This window comes from Otolemur garnettii, unplaced genomic scaffold, assembly GCF_000181295.1.
Source record: "Otolemur garnettii isolate 467f Iridium unplaced genomic scaffold, OtoGar3 scaffold00122, whole genome shotgun sequence".
Taxonomy (NCBI): Eukaryota; Metazoa; Chordata; class Mammalia; order Primates; family Galagidae; genus Otolemur; species Otolemur garnettii.
The window spans coordinates 4,312,930-4,334,977 of record NW_003852517.1 but is presented as its reverse complement, the minus strand read 5'-3'; the positions used below and the strand labels follow the sequence as shown (position 1 = coordinate 4,334,977).

The 22,048-nt window shown below is 36.1% G+C and overlaps 1 protein-coding gene across 13 annotated transcripts in view; it reads left to right on the top strand.

The window, feature by feature from the left end:
- The window catches only part of ZBTB20 (zinc finger and BTB domain containing 20), a 777,433-nt gene that overhangs the window by 233,243 nt on the left and 522,142 nt on the right, over positions 1–22,048 (top strand). For 2 of the 13 annotated variants that reach the window (XM_023517828.1, XM_023517832.1), the window contains one exon: positions 8,428–8,463. The exons of the other annotated variants lie outside the window; for them this stretch is intronic. The gene's annotated coding sequence lies outside the window, so the exon portion shown is untranslated. The remainder of the gene's footprint in view (positions 1–8,427; positions 8,464–22,048) is intronic. 13 annotated transcript variants of the gene reach the window in all.

The window sequence follows — 22,048 nt, the reverse complement described above, 5'->3', positions numbered from 1 at the left end:
TGTGAGTGTTTGTAACCTTCTTCTCCATCACAGAAGAGGATTCTTCTTCCCAGCTCTCTCCTTCCATTTCTCTGTTCATGGCAGTTGAACTCTGTTTAGGACTTTGGTAACATAGAAACAAGGCAATGGGAAACAGAACTGGAAACATGTGGGGGGGGGGGATTTTAATTGGGTAAGAAGAAAAGAGCAGAAATGAAAGGAAAAATGAGCATGGAGGAAAGAAAAATGTATGTGAGCAATGTAGATGAGCGGGAGAGAAGTTTTGGAGGTGAAAGTAAGGGTGGAGAGAAGATTTGGAAGCACAGTGGCCGTCCATGTGGAGAGAATTTAAGGTGCCAATACTGAGAAAAGCGATTCTTTTTCTTAGAAGTCAGATAAATAAAGCAATTTCACACCGATTATGAAAAGGTAGTGCTTAGGTGAAAGAAAATACTGCTGCTTTCCAGGCATTATTGTTTTCTGTTATAATCTTCAGAGGATTAGATCACCAATTAATCAAGATTCCCAGAAGACATGTGAGCAAATAAAATATTAGCCAATAAAACAGTGTTGTTATTCAGAAATTAAAGTTCAGCTAGAGTAGGTTTTTTTTTTTTTGACGCTGTATCATCTATCTAAAAAATAGATTTTTTTAATTAAATCATAGCTGTGTACATTAACACAATCATGGGGTACAATGTGCTGTTTTATATACAATTTGAAATATTTTCATCAAACTGGTTAACATAGCCTTCATGACATTTTCTTAGTTATTGTGTTAAGACATTTATATTCTACATTTAGTAAATTTCACATGCACCGTAGGTGTGGTCCTACCAATTACCCTCCATCCACCCATCCTCCCCCTTCCCCTCCCCTCCCTCTCCCCTTTCCCCATCTTCTGGGCTATAATTGGGTTATAGCTTTCATATGAAAGCTATAGTAAAGCTGAGTACATTGGATATTTTTTCTTCCATTCTTTTTTATTTTTAATTTTTTATTTTTTTATTAAATGATAGCTTTATACATTAAAGCAAACATGGGGTACAGTGTAGTGTTTTCATATACAATTTGAAATACTTTCATCAAGCTGGTTAACATAGACTTCATGTCATTTACTTAGGCATTGTGTCAAAACATTTATACTCTAGTTCTAGAAAAGTTCACTTGTACCCTTGTTAGACAGACCATATACGTGATCTTTCCAGTCACCCTCCTACCACCCAGCCACCATTCCCCCGTCCCCATCCTCACACCCTCCCCATATTCTTAGGCTAGAATTAAGTTGTAGCTTTCATTTGAGAGCTATAAATTAGTTTCATAAAAGGGCTGTGTACATTGGATACATTTTTCTTCCATTCTTGAGATACTTTGCTAAGAAGAATATGTTCCAGCTCCATCCATATAAACATAAAAGAGGTAAAGTCTCCATCTTTCTTTAAGGCTATATAATATTCCATGGTGTACATATACCACAATTTATTAATCCATTTATGGGTTGATGGGCACTTGGGTTTCTTCCATGACTTAGTAATTATGAATTGGGCTGCAATAAACATTCTGGTACAAATATCTTTGTTATAGTGTGATTTTTGGTCTTCTGAATATGTACCTAGCAGAGGAATTGTAGGATCGAATGTCAGGTCTATTTTTAGATCCCTAAGTGTTCTCCAAGCATATTTCCTAAAGGAACATATTAGGGTAGGTTTTGAGTCATGAAATTGCTCTATGTAAGATTGAGCAACCACCACTGATATATTTGAATGTGCTTCGGTTGAAGTCTAGGAACTTGGTACCAACCCAGTGCATGGATTTCAAGGACTGTGTGAAGATTTTCTGACATGAATGACACAATTTTGATGTATAGATTTTATACATTATCAAATGTCCATTTTGAAACATTGTTTTGTTTTTATTTTTGACAATATAATAGGAAATCTTATTTCATAAACCTACATTGATGTTATTGTCTTTAGGAAAGGAATTTAAATAGGTTATATAACATTAAGCATATGGCTACACATAAATTAGAAAAGCTGTGGCTATTAGGATTAATTATTGGTAACAATACTGATGGAATTTCACACATATAGCTTATTGTGAGAAAAGTAGAAAGACTTAAACAGAACTTAGATAAGATAAAGAAATAATCTTGTTTTTCAATGAAAATGTAAATGGAGGCATTTATTCTTAAAATGGTAACCTTTGAAATTTGGCTTCCCAATTCCACTTAAGAGGAAATAACTTAAGTCCAATGAATTTTTCCTGCTGTATTTAATAGTACCTAATCTAGTACTACTAGATTAAGTTCCTCTAGCAAGAAAACATTTAAAATCAATACAATAACTCTGAATAGCAAAATTTATCACTCCTACAAACTCTTGATGATGTGGAAAACATAGAAGCAACAATTTTGGACATGATTTAGTAGTCGAGGAAAACTATGATGCAAGGGAGGCTACATGAAGGGCTAGTTTAATATTCTAAATGAAAACCTACCGTAAATTTTGAGGAGATACAGGCAGAACTTGGTTTGGGCTGAGTAGACTTAATTAAAGCAAGATTTTGAGCTGACTTCTAAAGATCTTTCTAGGATCATTTTTTTTCCCGGCTACTCATGCATTTGCACTATATTACAACGTGCACAAATTGGGGAAATATAAATCCATCGTTTCTTTTGACATTGGCATGGCTTGAGTAACCTCCTAAGTTGAGATCATTTGAGTTTTTTAGAACATGGACACCTCTGCCAAAAATGTGGAGGTCCCAATAGCTCCTCAGAAGCAGCTCAGCTTCACACTGAAAGACTCACAGGGCCATTGTATAATATGGATATTCAATTGGAACAAACATTATTGCCATATAGAATATTTTGCCTGCATAAAAAGTGAGTGTTAGGGTAATTAAATTGGTTATTTGTAGCTTCTCTCCTTTTTTCTGTTTCCCCTTCCACCTACACAATTATTTTCATCCTGAGTTGCCACAAGAGTGAAAAATAATCAAATCTATACAAATTTTATTATCACAAAACATCTGAAGAACTCTATTGGTACATGCTAATGCAAGAAGACAATTTATTTATTAATATGTGTTTTGAATGCCCTCTTCCAATGGCTATATCCAAAGTTAGAAGGCTTATATTTGCATCCCTTTGCATGTTTTGGCATACTTTACTAGACATATTTTTCTGTTTATTGAAAGTAATCTTCAGACCTTTGTTCAACTATAATGTATACACCAGCAACAGACATTTGGGTGTGTAGTGAGAGCAGGTTTTTCTGTCAAGATAGCCAGCAGAATAATGTAAAATTTTATTGTATTATTTCTGATGCTTTAGGTAAAATAGTATGCTCCGTGAGCCTCTAATTGCAAAGAACAAAATGCTATATTCAGGTGATGTGAAGGCAGGCTAAGAGTCCAGAAAAGCTGTGTTGGTTTTTTGTGGGGAGTACATGATTTTCATCCACTTGGGGAAACAATAGGTCTTATTGTCAGTTGCCAAGCTCTCTGATGCTAAGGAGTGTGTCAGCTGTGGTTACTTTGGGGACTGTAGCAATGATAAGCACGTTTTCTTAAGAAAAATCAGCATAGATACCACACATTGGGATTGAACAAATTGCTTTTATTTCCTATTTTTCTTAAAACTCAAATTTGCTTTTCCTTCCTTTCCCATCTGTTGCAGCTTCCTTGGCTTTTAGCTTGGACGATGGGAAAAACATAATTTCCCTGCCACCTCCGGCATATGGGGCCAGTGCCCTACTCCTTTGAGCCACAGGTGCCGCCCCAAGAGTAAAGCCCCTTTATTTTCTATGTGAACTTCTTGAAGTCAGGATACTGGCCGTAACGCTAACTAAACAAAGATACTCAGAGGAGATTTGGCAGAGCAGGTGCCTATGTAAGTGATGACTGGGTAAATGAATCAGCATTTCCATGATGTTAATGTAACTGACATGCATTAGACAACTTCAGTTTGCCATCTCCAGTATGTTTTTAGCTGAAAACCTCAGAGGCCTAACCTGTTCCATAGAAAAAGTCTTTTTATTCCCCCATGGTTTATAGCTGAGGACATAGTGCATATGTAGGAGTTGATTGGTTAGACTAGTGCAGTATAAATAAACCTGACCTTCTCTATTAATTCCTTCACTTTCCCTACAACTGCTTACCTTTCAAAGGGGAAGGGTGAGCTTGCTCTCATGGTAAAGCACCACCATTTTCTTCTAGGTGAGGATAGAAGATAAAAGTAGCTTTTGTTCTTGATGTCCAGACCAACTTAATTTCTACTATCTTTTATTTCACATAATAAAGCTGATCATCTGTCCTAGGTGCAGATTGTGTTTTAAAATTTGCCAGCTCTCTCTGCTTTTCTCTTCAGAGCCCAGTGCCCAAAGGCCCAGAGGTCCTTCTGCTCTGGACCTGTCCTTGCTCTTACTGAGGGAGGCTTTGCATCCTATAATTCTATTAGCATTTTTTGGAAAAGAAATTTAAGAAAAGTTTATTGAACTTCTCTATGTTAGGCACTATGCATTTTATATGCTGTATTGGTCACTGTTTTCCAGAGAAACAGAACCAATAGGATGTGTGTGCATGTGTGTGTGTGTGTATGTGTGTGTCTAAAGACAGAGAGAGAGAGATTGATTTTATAAGGAATTGATTCATATGACTGTGAAGGCTACAGGTTCCAAGAACCGCAGTCAGCAAGATAAAGGCCCAGGAGAGCTGCTGAGGTAGTTCTAATCTGAAGGTCAGTGGGCATGAGACCCGAGAAGAGCTGCTATTTCAGTTTGAGTCAGAAAGCCAGAAAATAACAATGTCCCAGCTCGAAGGTAGGCTGATAAAATTCTATCATACCATGACAGAGTCAGCCTTTTTGTTCTATTCAGGCCTTCAACTGGTTGGATCTGGCCAACCCATATAAGGGAGGTCAGAATCTGCTTTACTCATTTACAGATTCAAATGTTAATCATGCCTGAAAACGTTCTCTCTGATATAACCAGAATAATGTGGGACCAAATGTATGGGCACCCCTTGTACTAGTCAAGGTACCACATAAAATTAGCCATCCCACATGCATTACCTAATTTAATCCTGACCTAAACACAATCGCAAATCCTGATAGATACTATTGGTTATTATCAGAAATTGAACTATTGAGAGTATAGTTTTAGAGTAAGATTGCCCTTATTTGAATTCTATCTTCACCACTCACTGTGTAACAATAGGCAGGTTACTAGCCTTAGTTTTCTCATCTCTAAATTGAGGATGATCTGAATTTTTAAGTTATTGTGAGAATTAAATGAAATAATGCATGTAAAACACTTCACATTGATGACTGGAAAATAGCTTAGTACTTAGTGAAGGCTAGCTATTATTTAAATGTGTAAGGAAATAAAAGTTCATAGTGGTTATGATTTTGGCCCAAGGTAACATAGCTATTAAGTAGCAAAATCAGAATTTGAATTTTTATGCCATCTGCCTCGAAAATCATGCTTTTAACCATTCCAGTCTATTAATCTCTATAAAGTAGCAGTATAATGTAATGGTTAAGCCTTTGGTGTTAGACTCCATGGTTTCAAATCCTGACTCTCTCACTCGCCAAAAGGCTTTAGGAAAGTTACTTAACTCCTCTGTACCCTAGGTTCTTCATCTCTAAAATAGAAATGAAATAAAATCTTTCCTAGAGTAATATAGACTCAAATGATTTCTAGGGATACTGTCCTCCTCAATTCCTCAGTTTTAAATGATAGAATTTCAGACATTGGTAGGCTTTGAGGGGGTTTCTTCATTTCTCTTGAATTATACTGGTTATTACTAGGATAAATAAGAAAGCTTTATGAAATCTAGGGAGTATTAAAAAGATATTAACATATTCGCAATGTTACAGATAGTGTTGCTTTGCAAAAAAAATCTTTTGATTTGTTTTGAGAGAGAAAATGAAAATGATGGTTTTCATTCAGAATCATTGTATGTATCTTTAAAACATGAAGTTGAAATCAATGAATAAAAGGTGGAAGGAAGCCAGGAATGAACCCAATATAGAATGAAAACCCTAAGGCCACTTTTTGGGACTGTTTTGCCCATTTAATTGAAGCTATGCAAGATCTACCACCTAGGACCACATATTTAATTCTCTGGTATGTAATACAGGGAGATTCAGACTTTTAGAATGTCATATCTGACTTCTCATCTGTCAACCAAAAGCAGCTGAAAAGGCAAGAGCCCTGGAGAACTGTTTTTCTACATATGTATTTGTTTTTAGGCAAATGTGTTTGTTTGAAGGTCTAAACACCATGGAAATGGGCACCATGGAAATTCTTAATTGGGAGGTAGAGGCCCTAGAAGTGTTGACTCAATCCTTGATCCTTCTGTGTGATGGATTAAATGCCACATGCTTCAATCTGCTGTGTGTGGGGTCTTTCAGCACTATTTATAATAAACAGCAGTTCTGTATAAAGGGCATAAGAAACTTTTTAAAAAGAGATTAATAAGAGGTTGGTTGTCATCTGGCTGTTGCTTATGGAAAAAGAACTCCAGAGAAAATTATAGTGTATGTATTACACTTTCCCTCCAAAAAAACTTCTATACACATGAAATAAAGTTAAAATTGATGTTAAGGACAGCCTTAAAGGGAAAACATAAAATCCATATGTAGATTGAAGGGAATGTGGTGATGGAGGAGAGAAAGTTAGGGTTACCCTCTTGCCACAAAGTGGTTTGAGAAACTGTAAACCAATTGCCTGTGTATCATCCTTAACACTTTTGCATATTCCTCAGTTTCTTTGAAAATTTAACTCCTAAAGCCATAGCTAGAACTGGCCGTCCTTACCAGCTTCCTCCACAAATTACCTACAGCCCATCTGCTTCCTGGCAATAGTGGTGGGCATTATTATATGAAAACTATTGGAATAGTCTAAAAATTTAATGCCAGATATTGACAGAAACGTCTTCTCCTTTGTAAAACTGCAGTTACTTTATTATATCCTTTTTATTTTACTTCTAGTTTTGGCAATTGACATGGAAAGCATTATTAAAAGGAAAAAGTACTTAAGGAATAGGCTACCAGGAGGGAAAACATAATTGAGTTTGTAAACCTTTTTTACCTTGACTAAATAAATAAGAAATGATAAGAGGTACCCTACCATAAGAAATAAGAAATACTGAGGTTCAAACAGACTTTTATTTAACTTTATTTAATTTTATTGGCTCAAATTTGATAGAGACAAGGTTAGTGGACATGTATATGGAGATTGGTAGTGGAGTGCCTGGGGCTGTTGTATCATTGTCATGAACATGTATAAACAGAAAAGGAATGCTAAGTAATTCTGAATATAATAGTGATTGTAGATATCAAATTTCAGTTCTGTAAATTCACATAGGCAGCAGGTGGAAGCAGATATGTCACCTGTGTCTAGTTCTTGACTTAATAGAGCAGAAAAGCAAATACATCTATATTATCTTTTTCCTTTTCTTCCTGTTTTCCCAGTATTGTTGAACTCTCTGTTAAAAGATAGGTTTCAACTTCATTTTTAAAGGAAAAATAAAACTTAAGTGGGCTGCTGTAAATAGTTCAACATTAAATTTAGGGTCTCTTGACTTCCTTGGTTTCCTTAGAGAAATGCAGCATCTATACATATCTGAAAAATGTTTATAAGCAGAAATATTTGCAAAAGCTACAAGTTGTGCCTTAGAACTAAAACCGAAAGAACTGAGATTATTTTTAAGGAAATAACATCCCAAGTGGATTATCAGAATAGAATAAATTCAGATCTGCAATCTCCTCAACAAGCTATATTTTGATGAGTTATGTTTTGAGATAATTTGTGTAGTGCACTGAGGCAGCCCGTATTATAGTCCCATGGGACTACAAATGAGGTCATCACCCCTTACAGTAGTGACTGTTCTAATTAGCCCATGTGTAATAGAGAGTTACAAACTTTTGCAAATACCTACTTGATCTTTTAATCATTTGTTCTTTTACTTCTTTTTCATTTAAATAACATCCTATGTTGAACTTGCCCATTAAGAGTTGTAACTAGATAGAGTTTTGAGGCAGCCCAGATGAAGTTGGAAAGCGTTTGTATAAAAGAAATTGAGGATTGAGAATATGGATATCTAATCTAGATAAATTGGACCTTTCAGAACTAACCCTGATGTCTAAATTAATTTCTCAGACATTAATCGGATTGTCCAGGTAATTGTCAGACACCTAGTCCATTTTATGGATATATGTTGCAATTAATTGGTGCACCCACTTTTTACTATATTTTCCTCCTAGATACTCAGAAAGAATGAGGAGAGTAAAATAATAAAAGCAAACCAAAAAAAAAAAAAAAAATCACTGGTTTAATAGAAAAATGTTTGCTCATAATTGCATTATATACAAAGACACCCTCCTCTCATACACATATAAATAATGTAAGTTCTGAAACAAGTATTTGTCTTTATTCCTAGAACCTCTTCAAATACCTGGCACGTAATATGTATTCAGTAAGTATCTCTTAAATAAATGAACTCCATTATAAAAAGGGTCACTGTTGTCCTAGATTTAGTTAGTTAACATTGATTCAAATCAAATCTCATTCTTTTCTCTTCTGCTTCCAAAAGCAGATGTTTACTGGGATATGCCCAATTTACCCACAAGTTGCATTTCAAAATTCAAACTAGTTATCTAGACCAAGAAAGCTTTATTCATTCATGCATTTATCAAGTACTGATTCAGTACCTGCTGAGGCCCAGGTACAGTTAATGCTCTGGGCATACATTAGTGAATAAGACACAAAACCCTTGTTCACATGAATTCATACACTCTGCCTCTTAGAACTAGAACTGTTAGCGCTGTGCCTGAAACATGGTGCACACTCAACTATTGCTAATGACAGTTTTTTTTTTAATGACCCTACTGTTTTCAGGGATATTTATTCAGAGCCCTTAACCTTCTAAACTTAGCCATCAGCTAAATTCCCCCCCAAACAAAATTTGAACAGAAGCACTAAGAAAGACAAAACAGATACTGTTTTAGGTATATTCTTATTTCACTGATCTTTTCTGGACACTCACTCTCAATACAGAAGCATTTTTCAACTTTTTAAAAAACATGTATCCGCTGTATGTCCTTGGCAAGTCATGGCCATGTGATTCTTACCTAAAAATGAAGATATGATAATACTCTATTCACACGGAGAACACAACAGAACTTAGCAATTAATGTTTGCACAGTGCTTAGAAATTTGAGGTTGAAATTGCTAAGAGAAATGTACAGAGCTATTATCCTGCTAAAATTATAACAGATAGACATTTTTTCTCTACCCCCTGCCAAAAATACCTCAGTGAGTTGGTGTTTATATTTTAAAAGTTGTATAGCATATTAAAAAAAATGTGTATCTAAAAGAAAAACAAAGATTGTGTCATTTCATTATTAGGTGATACAAAAAATTGCTATGGAATCAGTACTTTGGGGAAAATAAATGGCATTTTAAGACCTTATGATTCACCAGTCTGGACAGATGGATGATTGCATCTTCTTACGTAAGTGACAGGTGGCAGTTACAGTGAAATGGCTTCCAAAGTTCTTCTGAATTTTGCCTCTCTTCCTTAGCTGTTGTTTGGCTTGGAGCAAAGTGAAAATGTGCTCCAATTACAGGAATAAAGTGATTTGGGGAAGGGTAGGGCTTGTTTGTTTTCTGGGGTGTGTGTATATGTATGTCTTGTTAGCTCCTTGGTTAACTCATCAATTCAATGGTCTTGTTAAAATGGCAGACAGTAAGTACCCCACAGCAACAGGCTGAGATTTCAAATCAAGTCAGAACACGTTCTTCTTGGGACATACATATATACAGGAGGCCTATGTATGTATATATGTACAGATATCCATATATATATAACAGAATATTACTCGACTGTGAAAAAGAATGACTTCATGCCTTCTCCAACAATTTGAATGGAACTGGAGACAATTATCCTAAGTGAAGTATCTAAAGAATGAAAAAATAAATACCATGTGTATTCACTATTCGACTGCAATTAACTGATGAGCATAAAGAGAAGTAAAATTCAATGGAATCAAGCAGGGAGGTGGGGATGGATGAGAACCTACCTAAGGGGTATAATGAACACTCTCTGCATGACATGCATGCTTATAACCATGACTTAAGCATTATTAAGCAATCAGCACAACCAAAAATATTCGTAACCCTAAAATACTTTGAAATTTAAAACACAACCCCCCCACACACAGAAGCAGATAGAAACTGGCCCATTTTATCTACATATAATTGCTTTATACTACATACAACCTGTAGGGCTTACAAAGTGATTTCTTATTTTAGATTTTAAGATGTTTTCATGATCTTTTCATTTTAGTAAAATCATAAAAGGAATAAATGCTTCAATCAGGTGGCACAAAACTAGGTCAATTCTGATAAGACCCAAAGTTTATTTCTGAAGATGCTTTTGAGAGGGAATTCCACAAGACAGTTAAAGCACACCAGTGACAGATACAGGATGGCTATGAAGCAGAAAGGAAAATAAATTACAGCATTGCAGATATTTTATTTTCATCCTTCCCTTCTTTAGAAAGCAACTGCTGTTAATGCCCCCTTGAAGTTTCTACTACCCGTTGGTTTAACGATCTTGTCAGCTGCATTGAGTATGAGGACCAGGTGTTGTAATTTGTAACGTTGGTCTGCCTATGGAAATCTCTGTTCTGACAATGCTGACAAGTCTGTTATCATGGCAACTGTTCTTGAAAAATTTTATGAAGGAGGTAAAATTAAACCCCAATTTTGGCATACCTGTGACTGTTTTTTCCTCAATAGAGTCCTGTGTATGGCAAGTCATTTTGTAAAATACAGAATCAGATCTTAACTCTGTTGTAATCTCAGAATTTTAGGTATTGAATGTTCATGGTAACAAATACAGAAACAGAATCACTCTCCAGTATCTTTTTTGCAACATTAAAGGCGGGATTATTCCTCTACTCTATTTTGTTTATAAAAGATTGCTTCAAGCCTCAGATTTGAATCTACATGTGTAGAGCAACAGGGGGAATGATGTCTCTTAGTGCCACTGGAGTTGTAAAGTGCAATTTGAAATTGTTTTTATTTATTTAGGTACATAGCATTTAATTTGTGCCTTCACAAAAGTAATTGAAAACATGGTTCGTTACTAGCTAATGCAGTCTTTTATAAAACACTGCCTTTTCTTAGGGCATGTGAAAAACTATAGTGTGGATTATCAGAGCCCATTATAAAGGAATGTTTAGAAATAAAACTTGATCCCTAAAGGATATCTTTTAGACTCTAAGGAAAAAATTGCCATAAAAAGTTATCTAGATTTTTCTCCAAATCAGCATGTCAAGTAGTAAAAATACGGATTCTGAAATAAAAAAATATTATTTTGTAATTCAAATTGTATCATCTCCTCCCCAAATTAAGGGAAGGAAGGGAAGGAAGAGGGAAAGTAAGGAGGGAGGGAAGTAGATGAGGAAAGGGAGGGAGATGGAAGGGGAGAGACAGAAAGGGAGAAAAAGGAGATTAATACAGGAATCGAGGGAAGAAAAAGGAGGGAGGAAGGCAGACAGAAGGAGGGGGAAGAATGCTTCTCTCAGCATGTGAAATGCTTCAAGCATTTTTTATTTTTAAAAAATATTGTTTCATATTATTATTTAACCCTGAAAGTTAAAAATTGACTGATTTCTTGTAAGAAGGATTAAGTACATGCAATTTATATTTTTAGTAAATTTTATGTGACATTATGCCAGCCCCCAAAGTAATTACGTTTACGGTTTTTTTATGCACTTCAAATACCTGCAATGTGCAGTTCGTATTTTTTTAGATAAGTAATGGGACATCACAACAGTGATGCTGCTATAGCGGGCTATCTGTAAAGTAGACACCAGAAAGTACCAGATCTTTTGGTGTAATTTTTCTAAAAAGATTCATGACAAAGAAGTCTGTTTTACCTGATTGTCCAAAATGATAAGATGCTGATGTGTCTGAATGAAGAAAAAAGGTATGAAGCAAAGACTGTACTTTTTAGGCTGAAAAACATCTCAGTACTGCACAGGTATTCTTAGAGGGCTGAAATATAACTTTATAGTAGGGAGTGTGTACTTGAAATTAGACTAGTAGCTCCTAAAGAAAATATGATGTCCCATGATTTCTTTCAACATCATACACACACACAGAAATAAACACAGAAGTAGAAACTGCAGGTGCTCCCTTTTTATTGCACTATGTAAAGAGAAAATGTAAAATGGACAAGCTTTCGACAATCATGTTCTCTTCATCAAGCTGTTATTGTTATTTTAGTGAGTCCACTAAAAAGAATTATCTAGAGCTTCTTGTTTTTACTTCTTTGTGTACTTGATGAATATGATTACCATTTACCTCCCGTATTTAAACCCTTCTACCATAATCCTGCCTAAAAGCCATGTCTGTTGAAGCTTTTTCCCATTCCCTGTAGTAGTTTTTAGGAATATGACTGCATTTAAGCAGGTGCAGTAAATGCATTTTTGGCCATTTTCACTGTCATATACAAGTGCAAAATGCTTGACATAATTAGCTGAGATTAATAGAAACTATTAGTAAAATAAGCTTGTTTTGTGAATGAAGACCTCACACTAATTCGTTCTTTGACAAATGCACTATATTCACTTTATGTAGCACAGCATTGTACGCCTGGAGAGTGAATACATATTTGGCAGGATACCTTCCAGAGTTTTCCATTAACCATCTTCTGCTTCTTTTCTTGTGGTCTGCAAAGAGAATCCGATTTTATTTTTAAAAGGAACAAAGGGATTGGCCAAGCACCACAAGGGCTAGTGATTGTCAGATCCATGAAAAATCTTTAGTTAATTTTGTTCCTGAATTGTTCTTAGTCCTGTCTTTTTCTCACTTTAGAATTTAAAGCATTTTATTCAAAATGGCCAGCATTCAGGGAAGGAGGGTGGGAAGGAAAATGATAAAGGACAGTTGCAACTGAGTTGGTGCTGTATAAATAAGCACATTTGCTGTGTCTCTTCTGCAGTTTTTATGTCCCACTGATGAGAGAACTGGTTTGAGATGTAAATTGCTTCCCTTTGATTGAACCAGGGAAGAGATGTCATGTAACTCATCTCATCAGCATAGAGCATTGTGTGCCTTTGGTGAATTATAGGATAACGGAGCTGAAGAATTCCTTAACCTCTCTCTGCAGCCCCGTTTTAGTGTTTAATAACCACCAAGGGGAAATACTCCCCTACAGTTGACCGGCCTACCTTCTGTGGTTTTGCCTCATGTGTTCTTATTCTGTATTTAAATATTTTGTAAAGAATCACTGCAAAACGTCCCTGTTTTAACTTGCCATGTACATCTTGCAAATGAAAGCATGAAGTTGTGGGGGGCTTTGTTGTTTGTTTTAGGTAGAGAGCACTTGAAAGATCGCTTAGGAAAAATGAGAAAGGTGGTGAAGAAATGACCTCAAGGCAGTGTTTGCCACAGCGTATCTCGCTTGTCCAGATTTAGCCTACAACTGTACTGGCAGCTGTGCATAAAACTGAGAAAGGAGGATGGGGTAGGAGTGGAGGTGAATATCAGGGTAGGAGCTCTCAGTGGTATCCTGGAGATTGTGTGCTAAATGAGAAAAGAACTGGTAGATGGGATTTAAAACAAAAGAACTGGAAATATGCCTGCAATCAGTCTAGCCTGGTATCTCAACAAACCAGAGACATTAGGTAGATAGATAGATAGATAGATAGATAGATAGAGAGATATAAGAAATTCGGGGCAGATATCACAGCCCTATCATGACAGCATAGCCTTTTCTTCCTCCCCTTCTATTAAATCTACATTTTGAAGGTGGATGGTGCTGACTCATAAATTAAATTGGAGTAATACATACAGTGTATATATATATTTCTGTCACTTTGTCTCAAATTAAACACGAACCTTCTCCCCTGACAAGATGATAGAAAAGTTAATTGCTCGCCCTGGCTTTAAATTGGAATTTGAATTTGCAAAATGCTAAAGGTTTATGAGATCTAAATCATGAGGAGCTTAAATTACATTCCTGTGATAAAATATTAATAAATCAATTAAAACATAAGCCGAGTATAATATTACTTTTTTTTTTGTAGGAACCTTGAACACAATAATTCATTAGGGTGTAGTGCAGTAACAATTATTGTATCTTTTTTTAATTTTCTTTTTATTAGTTTTTTTTTTGATAAATACAGCATGAGATAACATTCCACATGGTGGATTATCATTACCCCAATGTAGCATCCAGAAATTCTGTTGTACCCCTAAACAAGAGCTCACAGCCTAAATTATCGGCTGTTACTTATCCTTGTTAGCATCAGCTGCTTCTTTTACTGAAGTGGTATTTTCCTCTTGGGAACATCTGTTCGATGCCAACTCTGCCATTTTGTGGTTTCTGAATCTCTTGTCTAAAAATGGGCATAATCATAATAATACTAGCCCAGAACTGGGATGAGGATCAAATTAGATAATGTATGTGGAAATCATTTGTAGGTGGTAAAGGACCATCAAATGTTAATTATTATTATCATAGATTGGGGAATTTTTATCTTTAGAAGAGCTCTTAGACATCACTTAGTAATCAATCCCCTCATTTTAAATACGAAGGGTCAGAGGTCCAGAGAGGTTAAGCTACTTGTCTAATACCACACAGCTGGATAGCGAAACTGCTGAAACTAAAATCAGGACTCCTGAACCCCAGCTCCAGGTATGTTTCACTCTAGCTACCCTAATGTTGCCCTAGAAAACCTCTAAGAAGGTCGTATCAAGTTTGGTATGTTAATTACTCTCTCCACATTGTTTTTCCTTTCTGAAGCCTTTTTTATTTCTGCTGCTGTCATTGTTGTTTTGACTGACTAAACATTAGTCATGTTAGGGATAATTTTCTAAGGGGCCTGGTGGCATAAGCACATATTCCCACAGCTGTCAAAAGAGTTCATTTGGCTGAGGAGATGCTGCCTTCTCCTGCTGGTCCCCAAATGAAGACCCAGCAGTGTATTTCTCTCCTCCAGGGTTCAGGAGGAAGCCTCAGCTGAGGGAAGACAATGGCCTTCCTCTCGAAATACTTCTCTCGCGTACTGATTGAGGAGGATTTGCCACCCCCAATCTTATCTGCTTTACCTCCTGCCTGCCGTCTGGCCCCAGCCTTTGGTTTTACTTCACCTCCTTCCAAAGTCCTAGGAACAACTAGATTTACTTTTTATTTATTCCAAAAATAAGGAGAACCATCTTTATAATACTAAACAGGCCTTTTCCAACTTATAATACTTAAGAATAAATAGATTTTTTTTTTTCTCTGATGGCAGGAAAAGTCTAACTCAATAGGAGATCAAAGATCGGAGAATAGGAAACTGAGTGCTAACCGTGTCTTTCCTGGTGACGTGGGGTGTGGTATCTGCCAAGTTTTCACCATTCCGTCTTCATTTTCTCTTCTCTGCAATAGAAATAACCGGATCAATCTATGTTGGTATTCTGAAGACCCCCATCAAATAATTATGTGACATTTACAAACAATATTGGGTTATATAAATGCTTTGTAATGAGACTCTGTGATCGTCTAAGAATAAAATCAGGCAGAATAGATACATTCTATGGAATCTATAATATTCACATGCATAATTATTACTTAATAGTGGTTTAGCTTTTGCAGAATATTCAATGCATTATGACCAGAGAAGGTATAGTCTCTATTCTAAAAATTTAAGATTAGGACATATTATTTCACTAAAGCGGAGTGGGGGAAGAAGGCAAAAAAGTTAATTGAAACAGAAAAAAATAGGCCAGGCCCTGTAATCCCAGCACTCTGGGAGGCCAAAGTGGTTGGATTGCTTACGCTCACAGGTTCAAGACCAGCCTGAACAAAAGCAAGAGCCTGTCTCTACTAAAACTGTCTCTACTAAAAATAGAAAAACTGAGGTAAGAAGATCACTTGAGCCCAAGAGTTTGAGGTTGCTGTGAGCTATGATGCTACAACACTCTACACAGGGCAACAGCTAGAGACTCTCTAAAAAAAAAAAAAAAAAACAGAAAAAATAATATTGGAAGATGTAAGGAAAACTAAGTTCTATGGTGGCATTTACAAAAAAGTGAAATGATTCATTAAATAGAATAACCATTGATCAAGGTGCAGCAATATATCAGTCCTCAAATGTCATAAAACTTCCATGAAGAATATAGAAAGAAATAAAATATGCTTTCAAGAAGGCAAATGTGATTTGATGAAATCCAAGAACTTTACATATTAGACAGCCCTGCAGGGTATCTCTAACTTAAAAATCCATTTATTGAGCCCACACTACGTACCAGACCTTATGTAGATATTATCTAGCTTTTTTTTCTCATAACAATACTCATAAATTTATTTTATGGAAGAAGAAACAGATTTGGAGATGTTAATTGATGAGTACAAGGACAGAGAGCCAAGATTCAAACCAAGTCTATCTGACTCTAAAGCTGCTTTCTCATTTCATTACTCTAAGCGGTCTTTCATAGTAAATGTAAATCCATAAAAACACAACAAACCAACAAAAAAGAACTATGCAAATGTAGTTTGGGAAGAGGAGGGAGGAAGAGAAAAAGTGTTGGAGGCAATGAGAACTGAAATAGCATTTCAGGGCTAGGCCAAACAACAAGAAAAATGCACAGAAGAATAATGAAATCATATTATGTGTGTAATTACCCTACAATCCTCTATTACCTTTGACAGTATCACAATACCTTACTTAATTTGGATTATGTTTTATTATTAAGAGTCTTATACTTTTATGGTTGTTTATTAGTTTACAAAGTATTTTGACATGTATTATTGTTATTTGCTACTCACAGAAAACCACATGCTATAGGGCAAGAAAAGAAGTATTGTTATTCCCACTTTACAGAAGGAAGAACTGAGGCTCAGGCAGGCTAAATGATTGCCAGAATAATCTAGAACATCTCAATCCAGTGTACTTTCACTATATCAAGTCACTTCTTTGTTTTATAAATAAAAAGTCACTATAAAGATTTCTACTTTAATATTTAAAGTAAAATTATATAGTTAACTAGAAAATTTACTTGCAAAGAATGCCTCATTCTCTTATTCCTCTCTTATTATTAAAAAAATGAGGCATTGCAGTAGCTAATTCCATTTTTTATGTTTATTTATTTATTTAAAAACAAGTTATTCTGTCATTCTGACTGGAGTACAATGGTGTGGTGATAGTTCCCTTCAGCCTCAAACTCCCGGGCTCCTCATGCCTCAGCCTCCTGAGTAGCTGAGACTATGGATGCAGTAACTAATTCTAAAGATGAAAACAACTCAGACATAATTTTATCCTTACTCACATGAGATAATTTTACAGGTACTAATTGGGGTTCTCTAACTTCTTTCCCACATATACCATATTACTTGTCAATTCTGCCATAATGGATTCATTTTATAATTTCATCCACAAGTGTAAGGTTTAGTCTAGATTTTAGAAAGCCCCTATGAAAATGCAAATATGCTTGTGGGTGGATATATACAATGGTCAGTGAATACAAATGCTATAGGTTAACACCTGGATTTGTTGAGGTTTAAGGACAGGGATGGCCAAGGACTTAATCGAGGAAAGGATTGGAGAAAAACTAATAAGTGAAGTTTTATTTTTTTAACCTTTTAAAACAAATTTATTTTTAATTATTATGGGAACATATTATTTGTGTATATTTACAGGGTACATGTGATTCATTGATATAGGCATACAATGTATATTTTAAAAATCGGGGTAATTGAGGTAACCATCACCTCAAGCATTTATCATACTTTGTGTAGAAACATTTCAATTCCATTCTTAGTTTTTAGTTTTTCGCTTTGTAAAAGTATACCCTAACTTATTGTTGATTATAGTCACCTTGTTGTGTTATTGGTCATTCTATCTATCTGACTGTATTTTTGGACCCATTAACCATTGACACTTTATCCCCCCTCCTCTCTACACTTCCTAGCCTCTGATAACCATCATTCTATCTCTGTCTCCATGAAATCAATTGTTAAAATTTAGCCTCAACATATAAGTGAGAATATGTCAGATTCATCTTTCTGTACTTGGCTTATTTCATTTAACATAATGTTCTCCAGTTCTTTCAATGCTGTCGCAGATGGCAAGATTTCATTCTGTTCTATGGCTATATAATATTCCATTATGTATATGTACCACAATTTATCGATTCCTTCATTGATAGATACTTAGAATGATTCCAAATCTTGGCTACTGTGAATAGTGCTACCCTAAGCATGGGAGTGGAAATATTTTTTTGATATATTGGATTCCCTTCTTTTGGATGTGTACCTAAGCAGTGCGATAGCTGGGTATATACCATCCTTCATAGTGGTTGCACTAATTTACATTTCCACCAACAGTAAACAAGGGTTCCTCTTTTTCTGTATCCTCAACAGGATTTGTTATTGCCTATTTTTTCTCATAAAAGCCATTTTAACTGAGATGACATGATACCTCATATTAGTTTTGATTTGCATTTCTCTCATTAGTAATGTTGTTGAGCATTTTTCCATATACTGTTGACCATTTTGCATGTCTTTTGAAAAATGTCTTTTCAGATCCTTTGCCTATTTTTAATTGGATTATTTATTTGATTTTTTTCCCTAGTGAATTGTTAGAGATCCTATATCCTGGTTATTAATCCCTTGACAGATGGGTAATTTGCAAATATTTTATCCCATTCTATGGGTCATTTATAGCTTGATGTGATCTCATTTGTCCAATTTTGCTTTGGTTTCTTGTGCTTTGGGGTTATTACTCCGGAATTGCTTTCCCAGACCAATGTCCCAAAGTGTTTTGCTAGTATTTTCTTCTGGTACATTCATAATCTCAGATATTGAATTTAAGTCCTTGATCCATTTTGATGTGATTTTTACATATGGTGAGAGACAAGGGTCTAGTTCTTTTTTCCTCTGCATATGTATATCCAGTTTTTCCAGCACCATTTATTAAAGAGAATGTCCTTTTCCAACTGTATGATCTTGACAAGAACACTGAAATTAATGTATACAGTTTCACGTAAGACGTGTAGTTTGCTATCTTTCTCCCTTGTTGGTAGAACACATTTGGATAATTTACTTATGATCACAGAGAAAGTATTTGCAAGATACAATTATGTTTAAAATTTTGAACTGGTTTATGTATAGCCAATTTTACCTTAAATGTATAAATGTTCATGTATAATAGAGTTTCATAAAGCATCAAAGACTGACTTGGTTGCATATGGAAGATAAAAACTAGATTCTTACACAGAAAAGAAATGTTGATTTGTATTGAATCTTAAAGAAAATGGTTAGATTATCATCATTGACTAGTTATCAAAATTGTCTCATGTGCTTTGATCTTAGTTTATTTCTTGAAAAACACAGTGCTTTCCTAGGGAACCAGGGACTGTCTCAATACTTATCATTGTCTATAGTTTTTATATCAAATTCAATGTTAAAAATGTATGAACCCAACATGGCTACTTTCTCCACAGGTTTTATGTTGGGCTTTTGCCATCTGTGGTTATGAAGCCAAGTGTTCTGCTGGGGCAGAATAATCAAATCAAAGTTAATGGGGTGACCATCTAAGCAGAGCTCTTTGTCATTAAGGTCCACTCGTGTGATAGTAGCACATTATCCTGCTGATTGGATTTGTAGGAAGGCATCCACCTGTGGCCCACATTGGCAGAGAAGCGACTTACTGCAGAGGCAGCCCTGGCGAAGGAGAAGTCCGAGGTAGCCATGCTGGGCACTAGATTCTTTTGCTGGAAGGCCTAAGTGTGTACAGCATAAGCCATACTTAGGAGATAGGTAGTTCATATATTATTTGGTTGACTTAAGTCCCAGTGTAAAGTAACCAAAGGCAAAGGATCAGAACCTGTATTAGAGAAGAAAAACTGGCCTGGAGCAGGGGAGAGAAAGCACATTGGGAGACACTGCTCAGACAAGATCTGAGCACGTGGAGCCCTTCACCTCTATCTCGGGAACGATGTTCTCTGTTGAGATGGGAGCTATTGTAAGAATTTCCATGTCTGTTGGGGGCACTAAGGTTCTCACAGACTATGGTAAACATGAATTGGCTCACACGCTCTCATAATCAGGCTGACTTGCACTGAAACAGAGAGTACTCTATAGCAGTGCCAGGCCTCTAGCAGTACCAACTGTTAAATAATAAACAGGCCCTGCTTGTTGGCAGCCTCATTCCCTCCTGCCAACATGGAGTGCCCATTTTCTGGGTTTACCTGCCCACATGTGTTCAGATGCTCAGAACAGTGTGTGTGTTGTGTGAGTGGGTGGTGGTGTGGAGGCATCAGTCTACATCTAATCTGCTTCGTTTATTATTCTCCCGGGACCTCGGGTGAGCTAGCAAACATGCAGGGCTCTGGCAGCACGAACAATGGCTCTGCTGTCATTCTAGACGATGTTACAGGCTTTGCAGAGTGCATCCAATAATTGTTTTTCTTACGTTCGTTTTCTCTTCTTCGTATTTGTTCTCTCTCTTTGAATTGATTTGGAAGGAATAGGGATAGGAAAGCACAAGAGTAGTTCTGTCAATTAGATGCTTTACTTCCGGGAAGTTAGAAAGTATTTGGGTTGATTGTTTTTGTTGCGGTGGTGGTGGTTTTTTATTGTTGCATTTTGGCCAGGGCCGGGTTTGAACCCACCACCCTCGGTATATGGAACTGGTGCCCTACTCGCTGAGCCACAGGCGCCACCCTGGGTTGATTGTTTTGTTTTACTGGCAAGATGTACATAGTTTATTCACATCCATAGTGCATCAGACAGTCATTCAATCAACACGTACTCACTGAAGACCCACAGGGGATATAGAATCCTGGACTAGTTACTTAATTAAACCTGACTCCTTACACCTTACAATGTAATTGCACAGAAGTCAGGACAAGTTTGGAGTTTCCCATCAGACTCTAGTAGATTTTGGAAAAGAAGTTCAGTTAAGAGCCAAGTTGGAAACACATACATACTCAAACTTTAGAAGAAAAAGAGATCCCTAAAAGTTCTCTATTTGGTCATGGAGATTTTTTCCCATTTCCTTGGTCCCAGGAAAAGGGTGCTTGATAATCTCAGTTTTATATTGCTTTTTTGGCAAAACGAATGTCATATGTTTCACAGATGTAGTCATCAAAAATAGACTCTCTTAATTCCCATAAGCCCTCTCCAACACCCAGCCCTCAGTAAACCCAGGATAAACAGGCCATGATGGCAATTTCCAGGAGGAAGCGTTTGGTTGGTGAGTATAAACAAGCCATATTCCAACTAGGGGTAATCAGTGGCATGTGGTATTACAGGAAGGGCAACTATGAAGCAAAAAGAGTCATTTTTTTTCTCATGAATTAATTCTAAAGGCAATAGCTCAGCTTTCAAGTAGCAACAGTATTCCTGGAGTAAGTTTCTCCCAAAGTGACCAGTGTAAGAACCAACCCTTGTTAGAGGCCTGTGTTGTAATAATTTGTTTAAAAAATTCAGTCAAATTTCTTTATAATGACAGCTCCCACATGATGAAATTACTGATTGGTCAGGATACCAAAACCATTTCTTTGAGTGAAATGAAACTTCTCCTTTCTCAGATCACTAAATGTGCTTTAACTGTGGAATAATTATTCAGTTTCTTAGACTAGGATATTTTTAGATCAAGAATAAATATTTGAATTAAGAACAGCCCAAGGGTGTTTCAGAAAGTTAGGATAGTAATCCCATATTCAGCCTAATTTTCCCTGAATTTATGCCTCAACCGTATGTAATAAATACACTTGTGGGGGTGTCAGTTTCTTTTTATAACAAATGCAAGGCCCTATCTTCTCATTATCTTTTACGAGAGATTTGGCTAATTTATAATGTCAAAAGTGGTTTAGAAATTCAGGCCATATTAAATTCACTCAGAATAGTTCAGAAAAGTCTGGAAGTAAAGTTCATAGGTAAATGATTATTTAAAAAGTAAATACCGGCTCGGCGCCTATAGCTCAACTGGCTAAGGCGCCAGCCATGTACACCTAAGGTGGCAGGTTCGAATCCCCAGCCCGGACCCGCCAAACAA